Consider the following 13,318-nt stretch of genomic DNA (forward strand, 5'->3'; position numbering starts at 1 on the left):
TCCTGGGCTGCTGGTACAGGCTCTTCTGCCTCTGGAACTGCTTGCTCCTCTTCACCTTCCGGCTCTGGTGTTGGTTGTTGCTGGGCCGGTTGCAGGAAATGCAGGACGGGTACCACTATAGCATCATTTATGCGAGTCCAGGACTGAGGGAACTCTCCGAGAACGGTGCTGATCATTTCTTCCTTGTCCTCTGCGGGTTCAAGGTCACTCTGATCCTCTTCTGCACTACGGAGTTGCTCGGGGCATCTTTTGAGATGGTCTCTGGAGACGGTGCTAGTGGTTTCTCCTCCGTCCTTGGTGATCACGCACACCTTTGGGTTGTTGTGGTCAGACTGCAGTACGGTGTCGGGTTCCCTTTCGCACTGGTCGTCCAACTTATGTAGCCTTCTTTTTCGCTTTAGGACTTGCTCACCAGGTTCTAGGGGACCAGCAGGGGCGTGTTGGTTGAAGAGTTTTTCTTGCCTCTCTCTCACCTGGGCCAGGCTCTTCTCCACACTTTCCTGTACCTTCTTGTACTGCAGTTGCCTTTCCGTATCCCAGTCCGCATCCGGGGAGGTGTCCTCAGGTATTAGGACTCCCATCTCCAGGTCTACGGGCAGCTTACCTGGTCTAGCTCGCATCAGGTAAGCCGGGGTGCAGTTTGTAGCATTCACCGGGATATTGTTGTATAGGTCTATCAGGTCCGGCAGTTTTTCTGGCCACAGGCTGCGTTCCTCCAGGGGCAACGTCTTCAGGAGATCAATGACTATATTGTTCATCTTCTCACACATCCCATTGGTTTGGGGCTGGTAAGGCGTTGTGCGAATCTTCTTACAGCCATAGAGGTTGCAGAACTCCTGGAAGATTTCAGCCTCGAACGCTGGACCCTGGTCTGTCAGGACCTGTTCCGGATACCCATGTGGACGGCAGAAGTATTGCTGGAAGACTCTGGCAGCTGTTTGGGCTGTCAAGTCCTTTACCGGGACCACCACTAGAAAACGGGAATAGTGGTCCACGATTGTCAGGGCATAGATGTATCCTGACAGGCTGGGAGCCAATTTGACATGGTCCAGAGCTACCAGCTCAAGAGGCTGCGTGGTGACGATGGGCCTCAAGGGTGTCTTCTGGCTGGTACGGTCCTTCCTCCTTAGGTGACAAGGGCCACAGTCTCTGCACCATTTTTCCACAGCTCCTCTCATGCCGACCCAAAAGAACCTTCCTCTTAGTAGGAACTCCAGTTTCTTCCAACCGAAGTGTCCCGCTCTGTCATGGTAAGCCCCCAGGACCATAGCTGCATCTTGCCTTGGGACCACGACTTGCCAGGTCAGCTCGTGCGTCCGGTGGTTAACAATCCTTCTGCACAACTTGCCTTCGTAGAGGAACAGCTTGCTCTTCTCCTTCCATAGCTGCTTGGCTTCCTCTGGGGCATCTGGATCTAGGCGGGCGTCTTCCCGGGTCAGCAGATCTTTCACCAGGCGGACTGCAGGGTCACCATCTTGGGTCTCGGCCCAGCTGTAGTGAGGTAGGGGATTCATCATCACAGTAGTTAGATCCTCCTCCTTCACACGGTGAGAGTGTTGAGCGGCTCCATACCGGTGAAACGTGGGGAGTTCTACCTCCTCCAGCTCTTCTGGGTCTTCGTCACCTTCAGGTAAGTGAGGCATTCTTGATAGGGCGTCCGCGTTGGCGTTGGTTTTGCCTGCCCGGTACTTGATCACGAAGTCATAGTTGGAGAGACGGGCCATCCACCGCTGTTCCAGGGCACCCAGTCTTGCATTGTCCAGGTGTTTCAACGGGTTGTTGTCCGTGTACACGGTGAACTTTGCGGAGGCCAGGTAATGCTTGAAGCGTTCCGTCACGGCCCACACCACCGCCAAGAATTCTAGCTTGAAGGAGCTGTAATTCTCCGGGTTCCTCTCGGTGGGCCTCAGCTTCCGGCTGGCGTATGCGATCACCCGTTCTCTGCCCTGTTGGTTTTGGGACAGTACGGCTCCCAATCCCACATTACTGGCATCTGTGTGGAGAATGAAAGGCTGGCCGTAATCAGGGTAGGCCAGGATCTCATCCCCCGTGAGGGCCATCTTTAGCTGGCGGAAGGACTCCTCTTCCGGTTTATCCCACTTGAAGGGTGGCTTTTGACTTCGGGACTTAGACTGTCCGATCAGGAGGTCCTGCATAGGAGCTGCCATCTTAGTGAACCCGGGGATGAACCTTCGGTAGTAGCCTACCAACCCGAGAAACTGTCTCACCTCTTTGATGTTCGAGGGGCTTGGCCAGCTCTTGATTGCCGTGACCTTGTCAGGGTCGGGGGCCACTCCTTCCGCGCTTACCACGTGCCCTAGGTACTGGACCTTTGGTTTCAGCAGGTGGCACTTCGATGGTTTCACCTTCAGGCCATAGCCTGCCAGGGCTTCGAACACCTCAGCCAGGTGCTTGAGATGGTCCTCGTAGGTCTTCGAATAGACGATCACGTCGTCCAGGTAAAGGAGGACCGTCTCGAAGTTTCGGTGCCCTAGACAGCATTCCATCAGCCGCTGGAAGGTCCCTGGTGCGTTGCAGAGCCCGAAAGGCATACAGTTGAATTCGCTCAGTCCCATCGGGGTGGTGAAGGCGGTCTTCTCCTTGTCAGCCTCTGCCACAGGAACCTGCCAGTACCCGCTAGTAAGGTCCAAAGTAGAAAAGAAGTTAGCAGATTTTAGTGCGGCTAAAGACTCTTCTATTCTAGGCAGCGGATATGCGTCTTTGTGAGTGATACGGTTGATTTGTCTATAGTCCACGCACATTCTCATGGTGCCGTCTTTCTTTTTCACCAGAACCAAGGGGGCTGCCCAGGGGCTACAGCTATCTCTAATAACCCCAGCTTCTTTCATCTCTCTTAGCATGCCCTTGGCATTCTGATAATGTGCAGGGGGTACAGGTCTGTGCCTCCCTTTTATTGGTGGGTGGCTCCCTGTGGGGATGTGGTGTTCTATCCCTTTTACTCTGCCGAAGTCTAGCGGGTGCTTACTAAAGACTCTCTCGTACTCCTGTACCACCCGGTAGACTCCTTGTTTTTGGTGCAGGGGAGTGGAGTCAGCACCCACATGGAGTTTCTGGCACCAGTCCTCCTTTTGTTTCTGGGAGCCATTACCCTCCGCCTGAGGAGATGGAGGCAAGGGTTCCACGGCCCTGATAGCTTGGTGTTCGACAACAAACAGTTTGGCGAGTGTAGCGTACCTGGGTAAGTGTACCTCCCTCTCCCCAATGTTGAGGATGCGGACGGGCACCCTCCCATGACGGACATCAACCACCCCCCGGGCTGTCAAAATGGTGGGCCTGCTGTCTGAGTACACGGGTTCTACCATGGCTTGGTAGTCTCTACCTCTCAACCCGATTGCAGTCCGACACCAGATCATCATTTCACTTTTGGGAGGCATGGAAATGGGGAATGGGTCACTCAGTCTTACGCTACCGATCTCACCACCAGACAGTTCTACCTGCTGCCGTCTCATCAGGGCTTTTATCTCCTTGTTGAGGACCCTCTGTTGGCTGGAACTAGCATTCACCGCCACCTGTTGTAGAATTACAATTACCTCTGAAAGACAATTTTCAATTACATTAGTACCCACAGTTATTTTAGGGTGACTTTCATGACGGTCAATGTCCACAATAATCACTCCCTGTGCCGGCAGTTCAACTTTACCAATTTTAATGGTCATCTCCTTGAACCCCATCTGCGGCACGGGTAAGCCATTACTGGCGATGATGCTCAAGTTACTGTCTGGATACCGTGTGATATCAGCATCAGTCCAATACTGCTTAAAAAGTACATAAGGGATTGTGGTTACTTGCGACCCAGTATCCAGCAAGGCGCTCATGGGGATACCGTCCAGCACCACGGGTAAAACCGGGCGCCCCCCAACGTACTTATCGCGCCAATTGTAAGGGCCTGGTGATCTTATGCCTGGGGGTCGGCCCTCTGCCCCAGGTTGGACCCGTTTAAATTACAGTACCTGGAAATGTGTCCGGGCTGGTTGCATCGACGGCAAATGGGCTGTCCATCCTCTGCGTAGCGGTCTGTGGGCCTCCCTCGGAACGACGGGATCCTCCTCTGTCGACGCCACGGGACATCCTCTGGACTTGAAGCCAGCTCGATGGGTCTTGACGGGTCCACTTGCAACTCTTGGACGGTCCTGGTCAACGCCGTGACGCTCCTGGTCAGCTCCTGGACTTGGTGGTGCAGGTCTTTCGACGGGGCTTGGTTCAGGGCCTGTGCATCAGCCTCCACGGAGTCCCTAGAGGAGGGCGCCACCTCCTGGTGGTAGGTGATAGCAGGGCACCGGGGGTTTATAGCGCCACTGGTTGCAGATTCACGGAGCACCCTTATGGCCCTGTCCTTAAATTGGGCAAAGGTCAGGTCGGGGTTCTGAAAGAACATGAGGCGCAGTTGGGCCCTGTGGGCGCTAGACAGCAGACCCTCTATGAATTGTTCCGTTAGCAGCTTATCGGTTTCCTGCACACTGCCAGGGTCAGTTTGTTGAATAGCCCTCAAGGCTTCCTGCAGATTTAGGGCATAGTCTCTGATGCTGTCCTGTGCCCGCTGCTTACATCCATAGAACCTCATTTTAATCTCAGCGGAGGTACGTGTATCAAAGGTACCCCGCAGCCGGGCCAGAATACCCTTCACAGTCCTTTTCTCCTCAGAGGGCCATGATTTTACCTCCCTTTGGGCTGCGCCAGTTAACTGCCTTGTCAGTATGCTGACCTTCTGCTCCTCTGTCAGGGGGTAAACCTGGAACAAACTGTATAGCCTTTCCTTAAAGTCAGTTAGGGCATGGAGCTCCCCTGAGTACTTGGGCAGCCAGGCCGCTCCAGGGATGTAGGGCAGGGAAAAGGGCATCACCGCTGCTGCAGCTGCGTTGGTGGTAGTGGGCGCCTCTGTGTCTGACATCTTCCTCCCCCCTAGTTAAGCGTGGCCTACCTTCCGACGATCCTCTTCTGTAGGCCGCGGCTCCGCTGCTGCTGCTTTGGACGAGGACCTGGCGTCACGTCTTGATGACGTCAGCGTCGCTCTCTCTCCCTTCCAGGACCTTGCGCAGCGTCGGTGTGTGGGGCGGAGCTTCGGATCTCGCGCGGTTTTGACATCCACGCCCCTCTTCTTCCCGCGCGGCGTCCTGAAGATGGCGTTCGATGGCGGGAAGCAGCTGCGGATGGCGGGAAGAAGGCAGAAGACGGCGGGAAACGGTCCAAGATGGCGTCTGATGGCGGGAAACGACTCCGGACGGCGGGAAACTTCACCACAGGTAAGTTACAAAAGTCTTTTTCAGGCACGCAGTACCCGGTGGTTGCGGGCACGAAATCCTGCCGACTACGCCAAAGCTGACTCGCCCCCTGGGCCGTGGGGCACTCGGATCCGGGCAATAGGGGGAACGATGGGAGTAGTAGTGGCAACCCGGTTCCGTGGCTCAGGGTAGTCAGGCCAGTGGTAGTCCGTTATGTGTTATTAATTATGTCCGACTGCGCCACCCGTGGATTTGCGGTTATTAGGAACCGCCGCTGCATGCAGACCGCTGGGGCTGATGAGATGTGCAGCTAGGGTAATGTGACTCCCCACGGGAAAAGTGCGGCCCCAGGGCAGTATAGTGGATGGTGGGAGTGATGGTAGTGAGAGTTCCAGTGCCGGTAGTGCTGGAGGAGCAAGGAGCACACAGACAACAGGTTGCAGTCCAGGGTCTTTACTAAACAGGTAAACTGACCCACAAACAGTCCCGGCTAGGAGGGGACCTGGATGTCTGAGAGCAACGGTGAAATTGGCCCTGGTCAGGGTGAGGGTGTAGGCCTACCGTGCTTTCTGCGCTCCTTCTGGCTATCCCCTCCTTATAGAGTAACAGCCCACGTTTCCGAGCTTTCCGTGTATTCTCGCCTGTATGGCCTGCGACGTGGGTTCCTTTCTGCTCCCAGCCTTGTACGGCTTTACTGGTCCCTTCGGTTGTGGCAGGGCCTCCAGGCTTCTTAGGCCAAGGAATGTACAGTCCCTTGCGGACTGGTTCTCTGCTGGGGAATGTGGAATCCTTCCAGCCTCAGACACCAAAGTCTGGTAAAGTTAAGTCTTTTCTCTGCCAAGACAGGCTCTCTTCGCCTCTTGTCTCTGGCTTGTGGCTCTCCTCCTGCCACACTTCCTCTTAGGTGCAATCAACTTTCTGTCCCTGCTCCACTCTGGGACAAGTCTCAGTGCTGAGACAGGCAATCCAGTTCTCCCTAACCCTGCCCCCAGTACCAGCTTTTATAGGGGCAGCCAGCTCCCCCTACTGGCCTGAGACAGGAGGCATTGCATGCTAATGTTCCCCTGACTAGAGAACCTCCCCCTTGCTCTCAGACACAGCTTTAATTACACTTGTGGCATCCAGGTCAGGGTGACACACCTCCACACTGTAATAATGCCCTCTCTGTGCCTCCACACTGTAATAATGCCCCCTTTGTGCCCCACACTGTAATAATGCCCTCTCTGTGCCTCCACACTGTAATAATGCCCCCTTTGTGCCCCACACTGTAATAATGCCCTCTCTGTGCCCCCACACTGTAATAATGCCCTCTCTGTGCTCCCACACTGTAATAATGCCCTCTCTGTGCCTCCACGCTGTAATAATGCCCCCTCTGTGCCCCACACTGTAATAATGCCCTCTCTGTGCCTCCACACTGTAATAATGCCCTCTCTGTGCCCCCACACTGTAATAATGCCCTCTCTGTGCCCCCACACTGTAATAATGCCCTCTCTGTGCCTCCACACTGTAATAATGCCCTCTCTGTGCCTCCACACTGTAATAATGCCCTCTCTGTGCCCCCACACTGTAGCGGTCCCTCATTTTTATCCCAATATTATAGTAGTGTACCACACAGTAATAGTTCCTCTCTGTGCCCTCAAGGGGTAACAACGCTCCTTCTGTATCTCCACAGTGATTGAACCGTTTTGTTCCCCCATATTGTAATAGTTTCCCGCTCTGTGCCCCAACACGGTAACAGCGCCCCTCTCTGCCTACAAATAGCAATCTGTGACAGTTCTTAACTGCTATAGTTTTCACCTGTAGCCACATTCACATAAAGGACAAGGATGCAGTTGAAGGTCCGGGAGGTTCTCCCTATTTTCGGGAGCCTGCCTAACATTTCCACACATCCAGTGAAGGAAATAATTATTTGATCCCTTGCTGTTTTTGTAAGTTTGCCCACTGACGAAGACATGAACAGTCTATAATTTTATGGGTAGGTTAATTTTAACATTGAGAGATAGAATATCCCCCCAAAAAATTCAAGAAAATCACATTGTATAAATTAGATAAATTTATTTGCATTTTGCAGTGAGAAATACAGTACAGACCAAAAGTTTGGACACACCTTCTCATTTAAAGATTTTTCTGTATTTTCATGACTATGAAAATTGTACATTCACACTGAAGGCATCAAAACTATGAATTACCACATGTGGAATTATATACTTAACAAAAAAGTGTGAAACTACTGAAAATATGTCTTATATTCTAGGGTCTTCACAGTAGCCACCTTTTGCTTTGATGACTGCTTTGCACACTCTTGGCATTCTCTTGATGAGCTTCAAGAGGTAGTCACCGGAAATGGTCTTCCAACAATCTTGAAGGAGTTCCCAGAGATGCTTAGCACTTGTTGGCCCTTTTGCCTTCACTCTGCGGTTCAGCTCACCCCAAACCATCTCGATTGGGTTCAGGTCTGGTGACTGTGGAGGCCAGGTCATCTGGCGTAGCACCCCATCACTCTCCTTCTTGGTCAAATAGCCCTTACACAGCCTGGAGGTGTGTTTGGGGTCATTGTCCGGTTGAAAAATAAATGATAGTCCAACTAAATGCAAACCGGATGGAATAGCATGCCGCTGCAAGATGCTGTGATAGCCATGCTGGTTCAGTATGCCTTCAATTTTGAATAAAACAGTGTCACCAGCAAAGCACCGCGACACCATCACACCTCCTCCTCCATGCTTCACGGTGGGAACCAGGCATGTAGAGTCCATCCGTTCACCTTTTCTGCGTCGCACAAAGACACAGTGGTTGGAACCAAAGATTTCAAATTTGGACTCATCAGACCAAAGCACAGATTTCCACTGGTCTAATGTCCATTCCTTGTGTTCTTTAGCCCAAACAAGTCTCTTCTGCTTGCTGCCTGTCCTTAGCAGTGGTTTCCTAGCAGCTATTTTACCATGAAGGCCTGCTGCACAAAGTCTCCTCTTAACAGTTGTTGTAGAGATGTGTCTGCTGCTAGAACTCTGTGTGGCATTGACCTGGTCTCTAATCTGAGCTGCTGTTAACCTGTGATTTCTGAGGCTGGTGACTCAGATAAACTTATCCTTAGAAGCAGAGGTGACTCTTGGTCTTCCTTTTCTGGGGCGGTCCTCATGTGAGCCAGTTTCTTTGTAGCGCTTGATGGTTTTTGCAACTGCACTTGGGGACACTTTCAAAGTTTTCCCAATTTTTCGCACTGACTGACCTTCATTTCTTAAAGTAATGATGGACACTCATTTTTCTTTACTTAGCTGCTTTTTTCTTGCCATAATACAAATTCTAACAGTCTATTCAGTAGGACTATCAGCTGTGTATCCACCAGACTTCTGCACAACACAACTGATGGTCCCAACCCCATTTATAAGGCAAGAAATCCCACTTATTAAACCTGACAGGGCACACCTGTGAAGTGAAGACCATTTCCGGTGACTACCTCTTGAAGCTCATCAAGAGAATGCCAAGAGTGTGCAAAGCAGTCATCAAAGCAAAAGGTGGCTACTTTGAAGAACCTAGAATATAAGACATATTTTCAGTAGTTTCACACTTTTTTGTTAAGTATATAATTCCACATGTGTTAATTCATAGTTTTGATGCCTTTAGTGTGAATGTACAATTTTCATAGCCATGAAAATACAGAAAAATCTTTAAATGAGAAGGTGTGTCCAAACTTTTGGTCTGTACTGTAAGTATTTGATCCCTCTAGCAAACAACACTTAATACTTAGTGGCAAAATCCTTGTTGGCAAGCAGAGCAGTCAGACGTTGTTTGTAGTTGATGATGAGGGTTGCGCACATGTCAGGAGGAGTTTTGGTCCACTCCTCTTTGCAGATCATCTCTAAATCATTCAGATTTTGAGGCTGTCGCTTGGCCACTCGGAGCTTCAACTCCCTCCATAAATTTTATATGGGATTAAGGTCTGGAGACTGGCTAGGCCACTCCATGACCTTAATGTGCTTCTTTTTGAGCCACTCCTTTGATGCCTTACCTGTATGTTTTGGGTCATTGTCTTGCTGGAAGACCCAGCCACGACCCATTTTTAATGTCCTGGCGGAGGGAAGGAGGTCGTCACTCAGGATTTTACGGTACATGGCTCCATCCATTCTCCCATTGATGCGGTGAAGTAGTCCTGTGCCCTTAGCAGAGAAACACCCCCAAAACTTAATTTTTCCACCTCCATGCTTGACAGTAGGGATGGTGTTCTTTGGGTCATAGGCAGCATTTCTCTTCCTCCAAACACGGCGAGTTGAGTTAATGCCAAAGAGCTCAATTTTGGTCTCATCTGACCACAGCACCTTCTCCCAATAACTCACAGAATCATCCAGGTGTTCATTAGCAAACTTCAGACGGGCCTGCACATGTGCCTTCTTGAGCAGGGGGACCTTGTGGGCACTGCAGGATTTTAAACCTTTAAGGCGTAATGTGTTACCAATGGTTTTCTTGATGACTGTGGTCCCAGCTGCCTGGAGATCATTAACAAGTTCCCCCCGTGTAGTTTTAGGCTGATCTCTCGCCTTCCTCATGATCAAGGATACCCCACGAGGTGAGACTTTGCATGGTGCTCCAGATCCATGTTGATTGACAGTCATTTTGTATTTCTTCCATTTTCTTACTATTGCACCAACAGTTGTCTCCTTCTCGCCCAGCATCTTACTTATGGTTTTGTAGCCCATTCCAGCTTTGTGCAGCTCTATGATCTTGTCACTGACATCCTTAGAAAGCTCTTTGGTCTTGCCCATGTTGTAGAGGTTAGAGTCTGACTGATTAATTGAGTCTGTGGACAGGAGTCTTTTATACAGGTTACTATGTAAGACCGCTGTCTTTAATGCAGGTAAGAAGTTGATTAGGAGCATCTAACTGGTCTGTAGGAGCCAGAACTCAATGGTTTGTACGGGATCAAATACTTATTTCCTTCACTGTAAGTCTACTCACTGTGCAACCCTTGAACTGAAGACAGAGATTGCACTATGATTTCTCCACTATTACACTAAGCCATGTCACTGTGCTCTCTCTGTCCCAACCATCTGCTGAGCTACCTTTCTAGAGTCTATATGTTTATACCCCTATATAGTATCAGGTGGAGTGTAAAGCTGGGTTGAGATCCTAGGTCTTGTTGGGTGCGGTCCTCATGCTCTGCCTCCAATAAGTGCAGTTCGGTGTAATCATGGTCTTTGGGATATTTTGATTGTTACACCTGCATTGAGGCCTATCTGTACAGAGACTGGAGCTGCTGGAATTACGCAAACATTCACTGCAGCAGACATTAATGACTCTCTTGCTGCACTGCCCTGGACTACAACTACCAGTAGACATTGTTCCTCTCTGCATCATAGGGGAGGAGGAGTGACTCGCCCCCTGGGCCGTGGGGCACCCGGAACCGGGCTTCTGTGCGATGCTGGGGGTAGTAGTGGAAACCCGGTCCCGCAGCTCAGGGTGGTCAGACCAAATTGTGGCAGTCTATTTATCAGTGTTTTGAATGTCCGACTACGCCACCCGTGGATTGCGGTCAGGGATGACCGCCGCTGCAAGGCAGACCGCTGAGGCTGGTGTTGGTGTGCAGCACAAGGATAGGATAACTCCCCACGAGAAGAGTGTAGCCTCAGGGCAGTGTAGGTGGATGCTGGGGGTGATGGTGCAGGCGCAGCATAAATCACACAGAGTCCAATGGTGCAGTTCAGGCCTTTTACTCACAGTTGTTATCCAAGTCACTTCTGTCAGCAATGACTGCCCAAGCCGTGCTGCGTCCACCAGGTGAGGGGCTCGGTCAACCCCCAGGCAACTCAGGAGTGTGGCACAGGACCCCCTTCTATCCTTTCTCTGGCCTCTCGTGCCCCACCAGTGACCACGCTTCTGTCCGGCTGCCTCGGGCCTTCTCTGGTAAAACTTGGCGCCAGTTTCCCTGACCCTATGTGGTGCCTTCCTAGCAGGTTTGGCGGGGGGTCGCACCAATAAATGATCACGACCTCCAGTTCTTGGCTGAGGGATGATTTACCTCCACCAACTTGGGAATCCAGTACCCTTCTACCGCCTGACCCTTCACCCGATATAACGCAGGCTTGCAACGGTTGCTGTCCGTTCTGCTCTCTCTTAGGGTCCCTTCTGCCTTCTTGTTTCTGGAGCCTTTCTACTCCTCTGTCTCTCCTCTTTCCTTCCTTCTCCTTCTCCTCTTCTCCTCTCTGGCCCCGGCCTTCTCTCCAGGCCTGCCTCGTGGAGCTGAGCTCAGGCTGAGCCACAGCTCCCTGTCAGCTCTCTCTCTGCTGCTCTGACTGACTAAACTCCCTCCTAAGATGGCCCCCACCTTTTATCTGCCTCTCTGTGTCTGAGCTCAGGTGACCTGCAACCAATGAGCTCCTTCCTATGCTCCAGAAACCGTCCCCTACTGCTCCTACATCACTGGGTTCTCTCCCCCCTCCTCACTCCAGTCAGGGACATGGTCAGTTGTGCCTGAAATTATATGGGAGCACCATCGAGCTGTCCCCCGGAAATGGGGTGAGTGTGTATGTGTGTGTATGCAGCTAAATGAGCCCTGGTCCACACTCCATCCTTACCTGGGAGTGGAATATCACACCTCTGGTTGAGGTGCAATACCCCTGTAGCAACCGAACCCTCGGGGCGCCACAGGAGCAGCAGAGGAAGAGACTAGTGATGGGCAGTCCAGCTCTTTTTGATCTGGCTCTTCTCACCAAAAAGAGCCGGTACATTTGGATCCTAAATGGGTCCCTATTAAATATGTGTTCACCGTAGGTGAACACATATTTAAGATGACGTTAATGAGGCCGAAACTTCGCCCACCCATGATGAAACTCCTCCCACTCACGATTAGCCAATAAAATTGAAGAGTGGGTGGAGTATTATTTCGATGGGCGGAGTTATGACTGCCGAACACGTCGATTTTACGCCCAGTGAGAGCCATTCAGAGAAGTTAATGGCTCTCACTGGGGTGTTGGCTCCCATCATTCAGAGAAAAGGAAGCCAGCTTTTTATGTCAGATTGTTCGCGACCGACACATCACTAGAAGAGACTGATTGGCTGAGCAAGTTGGAGAAGAAGGGTGGAGCTAGCAGCAGGGGGAGAAAAGTATGCAATCCTCCATCACAGACATGTGAGAGTCTGATCCTGGAGAGCAGGGGACAGAGTCACAGCGTGAGTGGCAATCGTTCAGCCACTCAGTGTGTGAGGGGAGAAGATAATCCTGCAGCCGAACCACATCTGCAGACCAGCCAGGTTACCAGGAGATGTCCATCACCGCCTCGCCTAACTGAGGGAATTAGTCCACAGTCCATCCTTTGTGTTCAAGGTATCCGGAACCTGCAGCCCCAAGCTGGATACCTGTGTGGCCCCAGACCTGCTACATCGAGGAATGAGTAGCTATTATGAGACTTGTGGTTCCACTGTTGAAGAGTTAATTCTAGAACTGTTGTTAAGGGGATTTTATTCCTATTGCATTGCGTGCATCAAAAGTCTTCTGCAAAGTGCGTCAACAACTGCAGCAACTGGGCCGCATCGTTGGACTGTGTTACTGGCATTGCTGCAGCTATTATTAGGTTTTATTAGTTAGGAGTGTATCTGCTGTCACTTAAAGGGGAAGTGTCATCATTAACATTTAAACCTATTGCAAAGCACATTTTGAGCCTGTATGATAGATTGTGTAATATTATATGTTCTGTTGTTCCTTGTTTTGCCCTCAGTGGGAAAAACAAGATAATCTTGTAGTTATGATACCTTTTAATGGCTAACAAAAATAAAATAAATGATGTTACAAGGCAAGCTTTCGGGACAACTTAGGTCCCTTGTTTTGCCCTCTGACTTTAACACAATTTATTCCCCTGTAAATAAACCTGTTGTTTCAACCTCATCTTTTGTGAGTGTGTACGGAGCGTGGATAGGGGTTTCCCGAGTCGACCCCTGGCAGAAGAAGAAGACCCTCCTGCATCCCACTACAGCTTCCAACAAGATTTGGGTGGAGGCACTGCACCATATTGAGGTGGGAACTACTGGGCACCCTGCCCACGTATGCGGCTTAAAGGGGTGTAATATGATGTAATATAATTGAGTAAGGG

This window comes from Phyllobates terribilis, unplaced genomic scaffold (assembly GCF_046119375.1).
Source record: "Phyllobates terribilis strain yellow unplaced genomic scaffold, ASM4611937v1 Scaffold_11__3_contigs__length_659146591, whole genome shotgun sequence".
NCBI lineage: Eukaryota > Metazoa > Chordata > Amphibia > Anura > Dendrobatidae > Phyllobates > Phyllobates terribilis.